This window comes from Hyperolius riggenbachi, chromosome 5 (genome assembly GCF_040937935.1).
Source record: "Hyperolius riggenbachi isolate aHypRig1 chromosome 5, aHypRig1.pri, whole genome shotgun sequence".
Classification (NCBI taxonomy): domain Eukaryota; kingdom Metazoa; phylum Chordata; class Amphibia; order Anura; family Hyperoliidae; genus Hyperolius; species Hyperolius riggenbachi.
The window spans coordinates 168,651,782-168,671,779 of NC_090650.1; positions in this window are offsets into that span (position 1 = coordinate 168,651,782).

A 19,998-nucleotide genomic window follows, 5' to 3' on the forward strand; every position below is an offset into this window, starting at 1 on the left:
TTTCTGTAAAGGGTACACTATTTTTAAGCAATATAGTCACCCCTCTATGTTTTTTACTTGCACAAGAAGAGTAAACTCTCGAATATTGCTTATTAAAAAATTTTGGATGTGAAGTAACAATAAAATGGGTTTCCTGTAGGGCAATAATATCAGGGTTGTATATTTTATAATCAATGAAAGCCTTAGATCTTTTGTTAGGAGAATTAAATCCCCTAACATTGTGGGATAATATCTTAGTCATTTTTGGACAAAAGCCATTTATTTAATACAGCTATCCTCGTGAAAAATAGAATGTCAACATTTTTAAAATTTCGGTCAACAAATACAAAGAACAAAAAAACAATAACATAAAACATAACTTTGAATACTGCAGTGGAACAAATGTTCCTCATTTGGAATAGTTGTGATCAGGATATTAAACTGACCACAAGTATATCCCTTTTGGAGGACATGTATACCAGCAGCTTAAAAATCTATTATGTAAATTAAATATTAATAATGTATTTTGTTAAACTAGAATGGTGATATTATTATTTTTGCTAAAATTTAATATCTAAAAATTGACATTTGTCAACTCTTCTTTCAAATATAAAGAACTATCAAACATAAAACACAATATATCTTTGTATAATACAAAGTAAATTTGACACGTATTCAATATACATTTTTTAATAATATTTCTCCTATATAATTAAAATACTGTAAAAGTCATAACTCTTTGGAGTGTATAGTGTAAAGTTCGGATAAAATCCAAAGTGCACTCCAGAAATAGAAGATATCCATCTTCGCAGGATATGAGATCACTAAAAGTTCCAAGTTCCTTGAATATCTTTATATTTAATATTCCAAAGTTATTGAAGATATATCTTATCTTACAAATAATATAGATATTAAGCCTTTATAGTCTTGACTTAGAGTTTTTCTTTATCTATCTACCTAAATTAATTGAAAAGGTGTCAGAGTAAACCTCACTAAAATATTTATCCATGGATAAATATAACGGTTCATTTCAGTAAATGACCCAAATTATATGAAAAGGTGTCAGTTTCATCTATAAAAATCTAAAAATTCGAAACAATGTGAAGGTGTCAGTGTAATTACCTAACCTCTAAAGTTTGACTTTTTATGAACGTGAAGATACAAATATAATAAGAGTAGAAGTTTCTACCCCAAACTTCATATATAACAAAATCTTCTTCACTACTTTCAAAGAACTAGTGGACTAGAATAAAACCATTGTGTTGAAAGCTAAGGAGATTCGTTTCTCTCTCTTCCGAATAAAACAACTAAATTACTAATCTCTCACTTTTGTGAAAAGGTGTTAGAATAAACTATAATAATCTAAATCTAATCTATCTATACTTATTGACAAGGTGTCAGAATATATACTAAACTAATTACACTTACAACTTATTGCTTTTGAAAAGGTGTCAGAGTAAAAAATACTAATCTAGGTCTAAAAAGGTAAAATGTGTAGGTGTCAGTGTGATCCAGGATTTTTGAGAATGTTACCAATCTCAATCTTGAATATCCATAGATGTTGAAGGAGTAGCTTGACTATTCTCAGACAAAATTTCAGAATCTTCAGTTATAACAGAAGATGATGCTTGACCTTGTAAATTCGACAACGTGGTAGTAGAGACAGGAATGGACTGCACCAATTTTCTGGAAGTGAATCTATTTTTCCATATTCTTTGTGATCTAGGAGGTAATGCTGGATTGGGAATAGGTGTTTCCATTTTCATTTGTAGAGATTCTAAAATTCTTTTCCCTTCATTCAGAGACCTAGCTGTGTAGATCGAACCCAGGTATTGAAATGAGAGGGCAAATGGGAAATTCCACCTATATTTAATATTATTTTTAATCAGAGTCTGTGTAACTGGTTTTAACTCCCTTCTTCTTGCTAACGTGAGAGGTGAAATGTCAGCATAAAGTTGAACAGAAGCTGGAAAACCAGGAATAGATGACAGTCCTCTTGTTGCTTGTAATATTACATCCCTCATCTCCGGATAGAACAAACACATCACTACATCCTTTGGTATTTCAGGGTTCCTTTGTCTTGCCATGGCTCTATGAATCCTGACAATTCTAAATTGAGATACTTCTACATGTGGGAGCAGAGTGGTGAACATTTTCAACGCTGTTTCTTTTAGATCAATCACAGAGTCTGATAGGCCTTTAATTCTCAAATTAGCCCTACGAGATCTGTTCTCAAGATCTTCTAATTTAAAGTCAATGAGCTCTAGTTTAGAGGTATGTTCATCTACTACTGTCTTGTCACTTTCTACAATATCAGACAATTCATCAGTGCGGGTCTCAAGGTCATTAACTCTTTTGCCCAACTCATTAATTTGACCTGTAAAATCAGCTACTGCCACCGCCAATTCTGCTTTAAAGATGTGTTGGATTTTATTAAGAAGTTCTTCATCACGAGTAGTTTGTGAGATAGAAGGAGAAGGAGATTTATCCATTGTTTGGCAACCTTTGTCCTTGTTCGTTTTTTTGTTTGTCTGCTGAGAACCTTTTGATTTTATTTGTAATGTAGTATCAGACGCCATATTCTCTGCAATATTTTTATTTTCTGAGATAGCGTCACTAATTGATGTTTTGGATCTTGAATAAATAGTTCCAGAAAGTTTCTCTACTTCAGAACGTCTAATCTTAGTTGGCATAACTTACAAATGTTGTCAAAAATTTTATTTGTACACTATAAAATAAAAATCCTCCTACTTAAAATTCCTTTTGTTTTATTTCATATCAATGTCCATATAGAGTAAATACAGATTAGCAAAAATTGCTGTACTGTCCCTTTAAAAATATATGCTCATGTAATACAGCAGAAATGTTCATTCAATATGAGAAAAAAGAATGAATCATGTGTTAAAAATAGAGGACAGATGTTGGACTATTGAAAAATGCTATGAAAAATCAGCTATTTCTTATTTAACAGAGATCGTCACCATAGCAACCCACAATAACATTCTGATATACTTGTGCACAAAAATGGAAAAGAAAATGAAATATAGATCATATAAATGTAATCCTCATTATAGTTCTTCTAATTATGCTTTAAATTGCTGTTCTCAGGTGTCAATGTCACATATAAATGCTGTTTAAAAATCAGAATCAGCTGCCATCTTGCTTACTGTATATACATCATAGGGAGCCCAATCTGACAAACAGCATGACAAAAAGTGAATCAATATGAATAAAAAATCTTATGATAGTGTTTCCTATTAATGTCCCTTCAATCTGAGACCAAAATCGCCGCTCTCAGATGTTTATTTTATAAACTATCACTGTTTTAAAAACGAGAGCTGACGCCATCTTGTCTGTCCTATTGTAATGAATAGGGTAGCAAAATCAGACAGACAGCACAACAAAAGTCAAAACAAAATCAATTTCTGGCCATATAGCATTACTCCTCATAGAATCCCCTTCAGTTTGAGACCAAAACCGCCGTCCTCAGTGCTTTAATTAATTTATTATTGCTATTTTAAAAACGAAAACCGGCGCCATCTTGTCAGCCTTACTAAGCTAATAGGGAAGCTGTATCTGACATACAGCGCAGACAAAGTGCACACAAAACTGTTTTTAAACTATACAAGATTAATCCTTATGGTTGCCCCTTCTAAATGATACCAAAACCGCCGCTCCTAGTTACTTATAATTGCTATAAACAGTAACTAAAGGAGAGGAGCCGGCGCCATCTTGTCAGTCTCATATAAACATAAGGGGAAGCAGAATCTGACACACTTCTCGTCAGAAATGAAAACAAAATAGATTTTAACCTAAATAAAAGTAATCTTCACAGTTGTCTCTTCAATTTGATTGCAAAACCGCCGTTTTTTGAGAGCTATATTGCTCATATACACTGAAAAAAGGATGCATTCAGGTGCCATCTTGGAAATCCTGGTATCAGTCAATAACATCAAAATCTGACATCCAGAATTGATGGAATGTAAATAAAAGTATATAAATAAGATCCTTATATGCCAGCCTTCTTTTATCTATCTGGATTCCTTTATCTCTGATCAATTTCCAGTGAGAATATGCTTAACAAGAACTGTCAATCAGCATTATTATATCTGATAAGGACTCAGATTGACAGTTGTAAAAAAAAACAATATTTCACAGCTTTTTAGTTCAAAATTGCTGCTAGAAGAACAATATAACATCCTCACTCAATTAGGCATAAAATCACCAATTATTTCTAAATTATAGCTAAATACCATAGCTGCTAGCACAGAGCTCCTACCAAACAGGTCTGTTCAGCATGGCTCCGCCCATGCTCCCCGGAGTGATAGATTAGAATCTAGAGCCAACGGTAAGTTTTCTATGTTAAACCATTACACCATTGAAAAACTGGTTACGTTTGCAATTGAAAGAAAAATGACTATAGTTGAAGAAGTAATGGCCCCTAAACTATGTTCTGGGATGAAAGTTACAGCTTCAGTGAAATCCGTTTGCAAATCGGAGTGATAGATTAGAATCTAGAGCCAACGGTAAGTTTTCTATGTTAAACCATTACACCATTGAAAAACTGGTTACGTTTGCAATCGAAAGAAAAATGACTATAGTTGAAGAAGTAATGGCCCCTAAACTATGTTCTGGGATGAAAGTTACAGCTTCAGTAAAATCCGTTTGCAAATCGGAGTGATAGATTAGAATCTAGAGCCAACGGTAAGTTTTCTATGTTAAACCATTACACCATTGAAAAACTGGTTACGTTTGCAATTGAAAGAAAAATGACTATAGTTGAAGAAGTAATGGCCCCTAAACTATGTTCTGGGATGAAAGTTACAGCTTCAGTGAAATCCGTTTGCAAATCGGAGTGATAGATTAGAATCTAGAGCCAACGGTAAGTTTTCTATGTTAAAACATTACACCATTGAAAAACTGGTTACGTTTGCAATCGAAAGAAAAATGACTATAGTTGAATAAGTAATGGCCCCTAAACTATGTTCTGGGATGAAAGTTACAGCTTCAGTGAAATCCGTTTGCAAATCGGAGTGATAGATTAGAATCGAGAGCCAACGGTAAGTTTTCTATGTTAAACCATTACACCATTGAAAAACTGGTTACGTTTGCAATCGAAAGAAAAATGACTATAGTTGAAGAGGTAATGGCCCCTAAACTATGTTCTGGGATGAAAGTTACAGCTTCAGTGAAATCCGTTTGCAAATCGGAGTGATAGATTAGAATCGAGAGCCAACGGTAAGTTTTCTATGTTAAACCATTACACCATTGAAAAACTGGTTACGTTTGCAATCAAAAGAAAAATGACTGTAGTTGAAGAGGTAATGGCCCCTAAACTATGTTCTGGGATGAAAGTTACAGCTTCAGTGAAATCCGTTTGCAAATCGGAGTGATAGATTAGAATCGAGAGCCAACGGTAAGTTTTCTATGTTAAACAATTACACCATTGAAAAACTGGTTATGTTTCCAATTGAAAGAAAAATGACTATAGTTGAAGAAGTAATGGCCCCTAAACTATGTTCTGGGATGAAAGTTACAGCTTCAGTGAAATCCGTTTGCAAATCGGAGTGATAGATTAGAATCGAGAGCCAACGGTAAGTTTTCTATGTTAAACCATTACACCATTGAAAAACTGGTTACGTTTGCAATCAAAAGAAAAATGACTGTAGTTGAAGAGGTAATGGCCCCTAAACTATGTTCTGGGATGAAAGTTACAGCTTCAGTGAAATCCGTTTGCAAATCGGAGTGATAGATTAGAATCTAGAGCCAACGGTAAGTTTTCTATGTTAAACAATTACACCATTGAAAAACTGGTTATGTTTCCAATTGAAAGAAAAATGACTATAGTTGAAGAAGTAATGGCCCCTAAACTATGTTCTGGGATGAAAGTTACAGCTTCAGTGAAATCCGTTTGCAAATCGGAGTGATAGATTAGAATCTAGAGCCAACGGTAAGTTTTCTATGTTAAACCATTACACCATTGAAAAACTGGTTACGTTTGCAATTGAAAGAAAAATGACTATAGTTGAAAAAGTAATGGCCCTTAAACTATGTTCTGGGATGAAAGTTACAGCTTCAGTGAAATCCGTTTGCAAATCGGAGTGATAGATTAGCATTTCAAAGTATTTTTATTAGCAGTAAACATTAATACAGCCAAAAAATTATGCTAAGAATAGCAACATTTTTATACAAAACATAACATTTGATTGTCATAACAATGGACAATCAATAAAACAATGATCAACATATCAAAACAACAATATTTTCACGAGGATAGAGCATACATTCAATGTAAGTCAAGAAAAAAAAAAAATTATCAAAATATTAAAATTTACAAGTTTGTCAATGTATAATGAAGACCCACAGCTTCCAAATCTTTAATCCACACTGACCAAATGTTATTAAATTTTGCCATATTATCATTTAACAATGCATTAATCTTCTCACTTATCATAATACTAGAAACTTGAGAAAAAGTCTCAGAAACATGGACCTGGGGAGACCTCCATCTTCTAGCAATAGTAATCCTAGCTGCTGAAAATATATGCTGAACTAATTTTTGTTCGTTATTTAAAATATTTGGAATCTGAAATCCTAAAAGAAATATCCAAGGATCCTTCTTAACATGAATTTTTAAAAGCTTATTAATTTTTTTAGTTATTAGATTCCAAAACTTCGCAACTCTCGGACATAACCACCAAATATGTAGGAGGTCTCCCCTTGCTCCACAGTTCCTGAAACATAGATCAGAATTACTGTCATTAAAATGCTTCATTATATGTGGCGTTAAGTAAGCTCTATGGAGCAATTTGAGAGAGGTTTCTAGAATGGAATAGTATAAACTATTACTAGATAATAACTCGCATGCACCAAACCACTCCATAGATGTTTTTTCTGAACCTAAATCTTTTTCCCAACTAGTCATAAATGAATGTTTATAATCAGGCTTTGGATCAGTCATAGTAGAGTATAACAACGAAATTCTACCTTTCCTCAACGGTTGAACCATACAGACTCTTTCACACTGAGTGGGATCTTTTATACATCTAGATTTCAAATAACGATTAAAAAAATTGTAGAAGGGGGAAAATTCTAAAATCCTATTAAAAGATAATGACCAGGTTTTCTGTATTTGCCTCAAAGTGAAGAATTTATCAGATTTATATAAGTGACAAATTTTAGAAAGAGGTAATTGAAGATCTGATCTCCAAATAAGATTATTAGGCCATAGTTTTTTTGGTAAATCTGGGCAACTTGTTAGTTCAAGTAGTGGAGATATTTTATTTTGCAGATTGTATTTAAATCTATTAGCCCTCCAAAGAATCAATGAATGAAGTGTGTTAGGCAAAATATTAATTGGATTTTTGGAACTATTGGCCCATAGAATACCTTGCCAAGTAAAAGGCGATAATAGAGATGATTCTATTTCCACCCATTTTGGAGAATCATCTTTAGCTTCTATAGAGGATAACTGTGAAAGTTGACATGCCAAATAATATTTTTTTTAAGTTGGGAACTGATAATCCTCCATAATTTTTATGATAATATGTAACATTCGCATTAATCCTTGGTTTTTTACCTTTCCATATAAATTTACTTAAATTCTTTTGGAGATCGTCAAGTTCTGAATAATTAATTGGGATTGGGAGAGATCGAAACAAATATAGTATTTGAGGCAAAGACATCATTTTAAACGCATTTATCCTTCCGGTCCAGGAGAAATCCATTTCTGCCCATGTTTTCACATTTTCTTTAATTTTCTTAAATAAATTTGGGTAATTATATTTATATAACGTACTTCTATTATCAGTGAGATTTACCCCTAAATATTTTAAGCAGTGTTTTTGTAGTGTAAATTTGAATTCTTCAGCTAAAAATTGTTGAATATTGTGTGGAATATTGCAAAATATGGTTTCTGATTTTCCAATATTTATTTTAAGGCCAGATAATTCTTGAAATTCTTTCAAAATTTTAATCAAATTAGGGAGAGAAGTATGTGGGGAAGTTAGTGTCAGGAGAATATCGTCTGCAAATAAATTTATTTTATGTGTATGGTTATTAATAGTAATACCTAAAATTTCTGCTGATTTTCTAATATTTTCTGCCAAAGGCTCCATTACTATAGCAAATAAGGCAGGGGATATAGGACAGCCCTGCCTAGTACCTCTATGTATTTTTAAATGTGTATTTTTTGGTGCAGGGATTTTCAAAAAGGCTGAGGAGGTGGCATATATTGATTGCAAAGCAGTAACGAAATTTCCCTTAATGCCTCTAGACTCCAATGACTGGAAAAGATATTCCCAGCCAATGGAGTCAAATGCTTTTTCCATATCTAAACTTAATATTTGTAAAGGAATTGAATTTTTGTTTGCAAAATCAATAATATTATTAATTTTTCTAATATTATCTCCAGCCTGTCTACCTGCCACAAAGCCCACCTGATCTTTATCAATCATTTGTGGTAGAATATTATGCAATCTGTTTGCTAAAGTACCTGTTAAAATTTTAAAATCCAAATTCAAAAGTGAAATAGGTCTGTAATTCTTAGGTTGATTGGGATCCCTATCACTTTTAGGTATTACTGTTATTTGTGCTACTGTAAAATCCGAATGTGCTTGTTTACCCGAGGACATGTAGTAATTATATAAAGAAGTTAAATATGGAGTGAGGATATTAATAAATTTTTTATAATATATTCCTGTAAGCCCATCAGAACCTGGTGCTTTTTTAATTTTTAGTTTTAAAATAGTTTGTTTTATTTCTTCTTCAGTTAATGGCTTGTTTAAATTTCCAATTATATCCTCATTTATTTTTGGAAGATTTGCATTTTCTAAGAATAGTTTTAATTTAGATTGATCAGGAGGTGTGTTTTTAGAGTAAAGATGTTCATAAAATTGTAAAAAACTATCATATATCTTTTGTGGGTTTGATGTTAATGTACCCGATGATGTCATTATTTTATGAATCTGATTGAAACGCTGTGTTCCTTTTAGTTTATTTGCTAATAGAGTATCAGGTTTGTTTAGTAACCTATAAAATTTAGCCTTAACCCATCTTAACTGTTTTTCTGTATAATTACTGAGAAGGGAATCAATTTCTAATTTAATGTCTCTAATTGACTTTCTTAAAAAAAAGATGGATTTATAGCATTAGCATAGCACAATTTATCAAGTTTATTTTGAAGATTAAACAATGCCATAGACCTTTCCCTCTTAATTTTTGAACTTTTTTTGATAAAGAAACCTCTAATATATGTTTTGTGTGCTAACCATAACATTTCAGGGGTGACCTGAGCGATATTGTTTGTTTCAAAATAAAATTTCAAATTATCCTCTGCTTCTTTTACTATTTGAGAATTGGATAAAATTGATTCATTCAACCTCCATGTATAATGTGACTTTGGTTGATTTGTAATATCCAAAACAGTATATAGCATATCGTGATCAGACCACGACGACGGTATATATCTAGAATAAAAAGTACTTGGAATAAGATTATTACTTAGTAAAGTAATGTCAATCCTTGAATAAATACCATGTGTTTGGGAGAAAAAAGAATATACTCTTGTTAAAGGGTTAAGTTCCCTCCATATGTCAGTAATAAAAAGTTGCTTTAATGAGTTGTTGACCCAATTTCTTTGTTTTTTAGATAGTTTGTCCGGAGTTTTGGAGGTTCTATCTAAATTTGGTGTCATAGTGAAGTTGAAATCTCCACACCAAATTAGATTGTCATAATTTAAACTATTCAATTTCTCAATTATGACTTTAAAAATTTTAAATGGATTTACTGGAGGCAAATAAGAATTTATCAAGCAAACATCTTTCTCTCCCATTTTTCCTAAAAGTATAACAAAGGTACCTTCATTATCTGTAAATTCTTGTATTTCTCTAAAGGATACACTATTTTTAAGCAATATAGTCACCCCTCTATGTTTTTTACTTGCACAAGAAGAGTAAACTCTCGAATATTGCTTATTAAAAATTTTTGGATGTGAAGTAACGGTAAAATGGGTTTCCTGTAGGGCAATAATATCAGGGTTGTATTTTTTATAATCAATGAAAGCCTTAGATCTTTTGTTAGGAGAATTAAATCCCCTAACATTATGGGATAACATTTTAGTCATATTTAGACAAAAGCCATTTATTTAATACAGCTATCCTTAGAATGTCAACATTTTTAAAATTTCGGTCAACAAATACAAAAAACAAAAAAACAATAACATAAAACATAACTTTTAATACTGCAGTGGAACAAAATGTTCCTCAATTGGAATAGTTGTGATCAGGATATTAAACTGACCACAAGTATATCCCTTTTGGAGGACATGTATACCAGCAGCTTTAAAATCTATTATGTAAAATAAATATTAATAATGTATTTTATTAAACTAGAATGGTGAAATTATTATTTTTGCTAAAATTTAATATCTAAAAATTGATATTTGTCAACTCTTTTTTCAAATATAAAGAACTATCAAACATAGGCAGGCACTAAGTTTGGTGAACTGGGATAATGTACTACAAGGGGAGGACACTGAAGGGAAATGGCAAGCTTTTAAACGTATTCTCAATCAATATTGTAGTATGTATATCCCATATGGAAACAAAATGTCTAGGAATAAAAAAAGGCCTCTATGGATGAATAGAAAGGTTAGAGATAAAATGAAGAGGAAAAAGAATGCCTATAAGGTCCTAAAACAGGAGGGGTCCGAGGCTGCACTCAGCAATTACAAGGAGTGCAATAAAAATTGTAAAAAAGAAATTAGGCTAGCAAAGATCGAAGCTGAAAATCAAATCGCTAGGGATATCAAATCTAACCCAAAAAAGTTTTACAAGTACATCAACTCTAAAAAAAGAAAGGTTGACTGTATAGGACTCCTAAAGGATGAAGGTGGAAACTCAATGGTGGATGACCAAGGTAAGGCAGAGTTATTAAATGCTTTCTTTGCTTCTGTCTTTACAAAGGAAACAGCACTGTTGCAAATTACAGAGGCGGAAGAGTCTCAATCTTCTAACTGTAATATTAAATACTTAACGCAGGAAGAAGTAAAGGCAAGACTAAATAAATTAAAAATAGACAAGGCACCTGGCCCGGATGGCATGCATCCTCGGGTCCTAAGGGAATTAAGTTCAGTTATAGATAAACCCCTTTATCTTATCTTTTGTGACTCTCTTGCAACTGGCAGAGTCCCAGTGGATTGGCGTACAGCCCACGTTTTCCCATTATTTAAGAAGGGCAAAAAATCAGATCCAGGAAATTATAGACCTGTAAGCTTAACATCAGTTGTATGCAAACTATTTGAGGGGTTACTAAGAGATACTATACATGACTTCATAGTAGAAAATAATCTTATTTCTCAGCATCAACATGGGTTTACTAAAGACAGGTCCTGTTTGACTAACATGCTCAGCTTTTATGAGGTAGTGAATGCTAATATGGATATTGGGAATGCTGTAGATGTGATATACTTAGACTTTGCTAAGGCCTTCGACACTGTTCCCCACAAAAGTCTGGTGCAAAAGATGAGGATGCAAGGACTGGGGAAGAGTCTGTGTGCTTGGATAGGGAACTGGCTAATGGACAGAAAACAAAGAGTTGTGGTCAATGGATCACACTCAAAATGGGAGACTGTTAGCAGTGGGGTCCCACAGGGGTCTGTACTGGGTCCAGTGCTCTTCAATTTATTTATTAATGACCTAGTGGATACAGTAGTGAGCAATGTTGCTATTTTTGCAGATGATACAAAATTGTGCAGAATCATCAACTCTAAGGAAGATAGTGTTATATTGCAACAGGATCTGGATAGGATGGCTATATGGGCACATACATGGCAGATGAAATTCAATGTTGACAAATGTAAAGTCATGCATTTTGGTCGTACCAATGGTCTAACACCATACAAAATAAATGGGATACAGTTGGGGACATCAAACTTGGAGAAGGACTTAGGAGTACTCATCGACAACAAGTTAAATAATCGTACTCAATGCCAAGCCGCTGCAGCTAAAGCTAACAAAATTTTGGGATGCATTAAAAGGGAAATAAAAACTCGAGATGCTAGCATAATATTGCCCCTGTTTAACTCTCTAGTAAGGCCACATCTGGAATATGGAATTCAGTTCTGGGCACCACATTACAAAAAAGATATTGCAGTTCTAGAGCAGGTGCAGAGACGAGCAACAAAATTGATACGTGGGATGGATGGTCTCACTTACCAAGAAAGGTTAGATAAACTGGGTTTATTTAGTCTAGAGAAAAGACGCCTTAGAGGAGATCTAATTAACATGTATAAATACATCAGAGGGCAATATAATAGCTTGGCGGATGAGCTTTTTGTCCCTAGGCCTTCTCAAAGGACTAGAGGACATGATCTGCGCATGGAGGAAAAACGTTTTAGCCATTTATTTAGGAAAGGGTTCTTTACAGTAAGAGTGATTAAGATGTGGAATGCATTGCCACAGGAAGTCGTTATGGCAAACTCTATACCTGCATTTAAAGGGGGCTTAGATGCTTTCCTTGCGTTGAATGACATCCATGGCTACAATTACTAGGTAATGCCAATGATGTTGATCCAGGGATTTTATCTGATTGCCATCTGGAGTCGGGAAGGAATTTTTACCTTGTAAGGGTTTTTTCGCCTTCCTCTGGATCAACAGGGATATGTGAGGGAGCAGGCTGGTGTTGTACTTTGTACTGGTTGAACTCGATGGACGTATGTCTTTTTTCAACCAAAGTAACTATGTAACTATAAAACACATATTTCTTTGAATAATACAAAGTAAATTTGACACGTATTCAATATACGTTTTTTAATAATATTCCTCCTATATAATTAAAATACTGCAAAAGTCATAACTCATTGGAATATATAGTGTAACGTTCGGATAAGATCCAAATTGCACTCCAGAAATAGAAGATATCCATCTTCGCAGGATATGAGATCACTAAAAGTTTCAAGTTCCTTGAATATCTTCATATTTAATATTCCAAAGTTATTGAAGATATAGCTTATCTTACAAACAATATAGATATCAAGCCTTTATAGTCTTGACTTAGAGTTTTTCTTTATCTATCTACCTAAATTAATTGAAAAGGTGTCAGAGTAAACCTCACTAAAATATTTATCCATGGATAAATATAACGGTTCATTTCAGTAAATGAACCAAATTATATGAAAGGGTGCCAGTTTCATCTATAAAAATCAAAAAATTCGAAACAATGTAAAGGTGTCAGTGTAAATACCTAACCTCTAAAATTTGACTTTTTATGAACGTGAAGATACAAATATAATAAGAGTAGAAATTTCTATTCCAATCTACAGATACAACAAAATCTTCTTCACCACTTTCAAAGAACTAGTGGACTAGAATAAAACCATTGTGTTGAGAGCTAAGGAGTTTCATTTCTCTCTTTTCCGAATAAGACAACTAAATTACTAATCTCTCACTTTTGTGAAAAGGTGTTAGAATAAACTATAATAATCTAAATCTAATCTATCTATACTTATTGACAAGGTGTCAGAATATATACTAAACTAATTACACTTACAACCTATTGCTTTTGAAAAGGTGTCAGAGTAGGAGTGATAGATTAGAATCTAGAGCCAACGGTAAGTTTTCTATGTTAAACCATTACACCATTGAAAAACTGGTTACGTTTGCAATTGAAAGAAAAATGACTATAGTTGAAGAAGTAATGGCCCCTAAACTATGTTCTGGGATGAAAGTTACAGCTTCAGTGAAATCCGTTTGCAAATCGGAGTGATAGATTAGAATCTAGAGCCGACAGTAAGTTTTCTATGTTAAAGCATTACACCATTGAAAAACTGGTTACGTTTGCAATTGAAAGAAAAATGACTATAGTTGAAGAAGTAATGGCCCCTAAACTATGTTCTGGGATGAAAGTTACAGCTTCAGTGAAATCCGTTTGCAAATCGGAGTGATAGATTAGAATCTAGAGCCAACGGTAAGTTTTCTATGTTAAACCATTACACCATTGAAAAACTGGTTACGTTTGCAATCGAAAGAAAAATGACTATAGTTGAAGAGGTAATGGCCCCTAAACTATGTTCTGGGATGAAAAATACAGCTTCAGTGAAATCCGTTTGCAAATCGGAGTGATAGATTAGAATCTAGAGCCAACGGTACATTTTCTATGTTAAACCATTACACCATTGAAAAACTGGTTACGTTTGCAATCGAAAGAAAAATGACTATAGTTGAAGAGGAAATGGCCCCTAAACTATGTTCTGGGATTAAAGTTACAGCTTCAGTGAAATCCGTTTGCAAATCGGAGTGATAGATTAGAATCTAGAGCCAACGGTACGTTATCTATGTTAAACCATTACACCATTGAAAAACTGGTTACGTTTGCAATCGAAAGAAAAATGACTATAGTTGAAGAGGTAATGGCCCCTAAACTATGTTCTGGGATGAAAGTTACAGCTTCAGTGAAATCCGTTTGCAAATCGGAGTGATAGATTAGAATCTAGAGCCAACGGTACGTTATCTATGTTAAACCATTACACCATTGAAAAACTGGTTACGTTTGCAATCGAAAGAAAAATGACTATAGTTGAAGAGGTAATGGCCCCTAAACTATGTTCTGGGATGAAAGTTACAGCTACAGTTAAATCCGTTTGCAAATCGGAGTGATAGATTAGAATCTAGAGCCAACGGTACGTTTTCTATGTTAAACCATTACACCATTGAAAAACTGGTTACATTTGCAATCGAAAGAAAAATGACTATAGTTGAAGAGGTAATGGCCCCTAAACTATGTTCTGGGATGAAAAATACAGCTTCAGTGAAATCCGTTTGCAAATCGGAGTGATAGGTTAGAATCTAGAGCCAACGGTACGTTTTCTATGTTAAACCATTACACCATTGAAAAACTGGTTACGTTTGCAATCGAAAGAAAAATGACTATAGTTGAAGAGGTAATGGCCCCTAAACTATGTTCTGGGATGAAAAATACAGCTTCAGTGAAATCCGTTTGCAAATCGGAGTGATAGATTAGAATCTAGAGCCAACGGTACGTTTTCTATGTTAAACCATTACACCATTGAAAAACTGGTTACGTTTGCAATCGAAAGAAAAATGACTATAGTTGAAGAGGTAATGGCCCCTAAACTATGTTCTGGGATGAAAAATACAGCTTCAGTGAAATCCGTTTGCAAATCGGAGTGATAGATTAGAATCTAGAGCCAACGGTACATTTTCTATGTTAAACCATTACACCATTGAAAAACTGGTTACGTTTGCAATCGAAAGAAAAATGACTATAGTTGAAGAGGAAATGGCCCCTAAACTATGTTCTGGGATGAAAGTTACAGCTTCAGTGAAATCCGTTTGCAAATCGGAGTGATAGATTAGAATCTAGAGCCAACGGTACGTTTTCTATGTTAAACCATTACACCATTGAAAAACTGGTTACGTTTGCAATCGAAAGAAAAATGACTATAGTTGAAGAGGTAATGGCCCCTAAACTATGTTCTGGGATGAAAGTTACAGCTTCAGTGAAATCCGTTTGCAAATCGGAGTGATAGATTAGAATCTAGAGCCAACGGTACGTTTTCTATGTTAAACCATTGAAAAACTGGTTACGTTTGCAATCGAAAGAAAAATGACTATAGTTGAAGAGGTAATGGCCCCTAAACTATGTTCTGGGATGAAAGTTACAGCTTCAGTGAAATCCGTTTGCAAATCGGAGTGATAGATTAGAATCTAGAGCCAACGGTACGTTTTCTATGTTAAACCATTACACCATTGAAAAACTGGTTACGTTTGCAATCGAAAGAAAAATGACTATAGTTGAAGAGGTAATGGCCCCTAAACTATGTTCTGGGATGAAAGTTACAGCTTCGGTGAAATCCGTTTGCAAATCGGAGTGATAGATTAGAATCTAGAGCCAACGGTAAGTTTTCTATGTTAAACCATTACACCATTGAAAAACTGGTTACGTTTGCAATCGAAAGAAAAATGACTATAGTTGAAGAGGTAATGGCCCCTAAACTATGTTCTGGGATGAAAGTTACAGCTTCAGTGAAATCCGTTTGCAAATCGGAGTGATAGATTAGAATCTAGAGCCAACAATACGTTTTCTATGTTAAACCATTACACCATTGAAAAACTGGTTACGTTTGCAATCGAAAGAAAAATGACTATAGTTGAAGAGGAAATGGCCCCTAAACTATGTTCTGGGATGAAAGTTACAGCTTCAGTGAAATCCGTTTGCAAATCGGAGTGATAGATTAGAATCTAGAGCCAACGGTAAGTTTTCTATGTTAAACCATTACACCATTGAAAAACTGGTTACGTTTGCAATCGAAAGAAAAATGACTATAGTTGAAGAGGTAATGGCCCCTAAACTATGTTCTGGGATGAAAGTTACAGCTTAAGTGAAATCCATTTGCAAATCGGAGTGATAGATTAGAATCTAGAGCCAACGGTACGTTTTCTATGTTAAATGATTACACCATTGAAAAACTGGTTACGTTTGCAATCGAAAGAAAAATGACTATAGTTGAAGAGGTAATGGCCCCTAAACTATGTTCTGGGATGAAAGTTACAGCTTCAGTGAAATCCGTTTGCAAATCGGAGCGATAGATTAGAATCTAGAGCCAACGGTACGTTTTCTATGTTAAACCATTACACCATTGAAAAACTGGTTACGTTTGCAATCGAAAGAAAAATGACTATAGTTGAAGAGGTAATGGCCCCTAAACTATGTTCTGGGATGAAAGTTACAGCTTCAGTGAAATCCGTTTGCAAATCAGAGTGATAGATTAGAATCTAGAGCCAACGGTACGTTTTCTATGTTAAACCATTACACCATTGAAAAACTGGTTACGTTTGCAATCGAAAGAAAAATGACTATAGTTGAAGAGGTAATGGCCCCTAAACTATGTTCTGGGATGAAAAATACAGCTTCAGTGAAATCCGTTTGCAAATCGGAGTGATAGATTAGAATCTAGAGCCAACAGTACGTTTTCTATGTTAAACCATTACACCATTAAAAAACTGGTTACGTTTGCAATCGAAAGAAAAATGACTATAGTTGAAGAGGTAATGGCCCCTAAACTATGTTCTGGGATGAAAAATACAGCTTCAGTGAAATCCGTTTGCAAATCGGAGTGATAGATTAGAATCTAGAGCCAACGGTACATTTTCTATGTTAAACCATTACACCATTGAAAAACTGGTTATGTTTGCAATCGAAAGAAAAATGACTATAGTTGAAGAGGAAATGGCCCCTAAACTATGTTCTGGGATGAAAGTTACAGCTTCAGTGAAATCCGTTTGCAAATCGGAGTGATAGATTAGAATCTAGAGCCAACGGTACGTTTTCTATGTTAAACCATTACACCATTGAAAAACTGGTTACGTTTGCAATCGAAAGAAAAATGACTATAGTTGAAGAGGTAATGGCCCCTAAACTATGTTCTGGGATGAAAGTTACAGCTTCAGTGAAATCCGTTTGCAAATCGGAGTGATAGATTAGAATCTAGAGCCAACGGTACGTTTTCTATGTTAAACCATTGAAAAACTGGTTACGTTTGCAATCGAAAGAAAAATGACTATAGTTGAAGAGGTAATGGCCCCTAAACTATGTTCTGGGATGAAAGTTACAGCTTCAGTGAAATCCGTTTGCAAATCGGAGTGATAGATTAGAATCTAGAGCCAACGGTACGTTTTCTATGTTAAACCATTACACCATTGAAAAACTGGTTACGTTTGCAATCGAAAGAAAAATGACTATAGTTGAAGAGGTAATGGCCCCTAAACTATGTTCTGGGATGAAAGTTACAGCTTCAGTGAAATCCGTTTGCAAATCGGAGTGATAGATTAGAATCTAGAGCCAACGGTACGTTTTCTATGTTAAACCATTACACCATTGAAAAACTGGTTACGTTTGCAATCGAAAGAAAAATGGCTATAGTTGAAGAGGTAATGGCCCCTAAACTATGTTCTGGGATGAAAGTTACAGCTTCAGTGAAATCCGTTTGCAAATCGGAGTGATAGATTAGAATCTAGAGCCAACGCTACGTTATCTATGTTAAACCATTACACCATTGAAAAACTGGTTACGTTTGCAATCGAAAGAAAAATGACTATAGTTGAAGAGGTAATGGCCCCTAAACTATGTTCTGGGATGAAAGTTACAGCTACAGTTAAATCCGTTTGCAAATCGGAGTGATAGATTAGAATCTAGAGCCAACGGTACGTTTTCTATGTTAAACCATTACACCATTGAAAAACTGGTTACGTTTGCAATCGAAAGAAAAATGACTATAGTTGAAGAGGTAATGGCCCCTAAACTATGTTCTGGGATGAAAAATACAGCTTCAGTGAAATCCGTTTGCAAATCGGAGTGATAGATTAGAATCTAGAGCCAACGGTACGTTTTCTATGTTAAACCATTACACCATTGAAAAACTGGTTACGTTTGCAATCGAAAGAAAAATGACTATAGTTGAAGAGGTAATGGCCCCTAAACTATGTTCTGGGATGAAAAATACAGCTTCAGTGAAATCCGTTTGCAAATCGGAGTGATAGATTAGAATCTAGAGCCAACGGTACGTTTTCTATGTTAAACCATTACACCATTGAAAAACTGGTTACGTTTGCAATCGAAAGAAAAATGACTATAGTTGAAGAGGTAATGGCCCCTAAACTATGTTCTGGGATGAAAAATACAGCTTCAGTGAAATCCGTTTGCAAATCGGAGTGATAGATTAGAATCTAGAGCCAACGGTACATTTTCTATGTTAAACCATTACACCATTGAAAAACTGGTTACGTTTGCAATCGAAAGAAAAATGACTATAGTTGAAGAGGAAATGGCCCCTAAACTATGTTCTGGGATGAAAGTTACAGCTTCAGTGAAATCCGTTTGCAAATCGGAGTGATAGATTAGAATCTAGAGCCAACGGTACGTTTTCTATGTTAAACCATTACACCATTGAAAAACTGGTTACGTTTGCAATCGAAAGAAAAATGACTATAGTTGAAGAGGTAATGGCCCCTAAACTATGTTCTGGGATGAAAGTTACAGCTTCAGTGAAATCCGTTTGCAAATCGGAGTGATAGATTAGAATCTAGAGCCAACGGTACGTTTTCTATGTTAAACCATTACACCATTGAAAAACTGGTTACGTTTGCAATCGAAAGAAAAATGACTATAGTTGAAGAGGTAATGGCCCCTAAACTATGTTCTGGGATGAAAGTTACAGCTTCAGTGAAATCCGTTTGCAAATCGGAGTGATAGATTAGAATCTAGAGCCAACGGTGCGTTTTCTATGTTAAACCATTGAAAAACTGGTTACGTTTGCAATCGAAAGAAAAATGACTATAGTTGAAGAGGTAATGGCCCCTAAACTATGTTCTGGGATGAAAGTTACAGCTTCAGTGAAATCCGTTTGCAAATCGGAGTGATAGATTAGAATCTAGAGCCAACGGTACGTTTTCTATGTTAAACCATTACACCATTGAAAAACTGGTTACGTTTGCAATCGAAAGAAAAATGACTATAGTTGAAGAGGTAATGGCCCCTAAACTATGTTCTGGGATGAAAGTTACAGCTTCGGTGAAATCCGTTTGCAAATCGGAGTGATAGATTAGAATCTAGAGCCAACGGTAAGTTTTCTATGTTAAACCATTACACCATTGAAAAACTGGTTACGTTTGCAATCGAAAGAAAAATGACTATAGTTGAAGAGGTAATGGCCCCTAAACTATGTTCTGGGATGAAAGTTACAGCTTCAGTGAAATCCGTTTGCAAATCGGAGTGATAGATTAGAATCTAGAGCCAACAATACGTTTTCTATGTTAAACCATTACACCATTGAAAAACTGGTTACGTTTGCAATCGAAAGAAAAATGACTATAGTTGAAGAGGTAATGGCCCCTAAACTATGTTCTGGGATGAAAGTTACAGCTTCAGTGAAATCCGTTTGCAAATCGGAGTGATAGATTAGAATCTAGAGCCAACGGTACGTTTTCTATGTTAAACCATTAC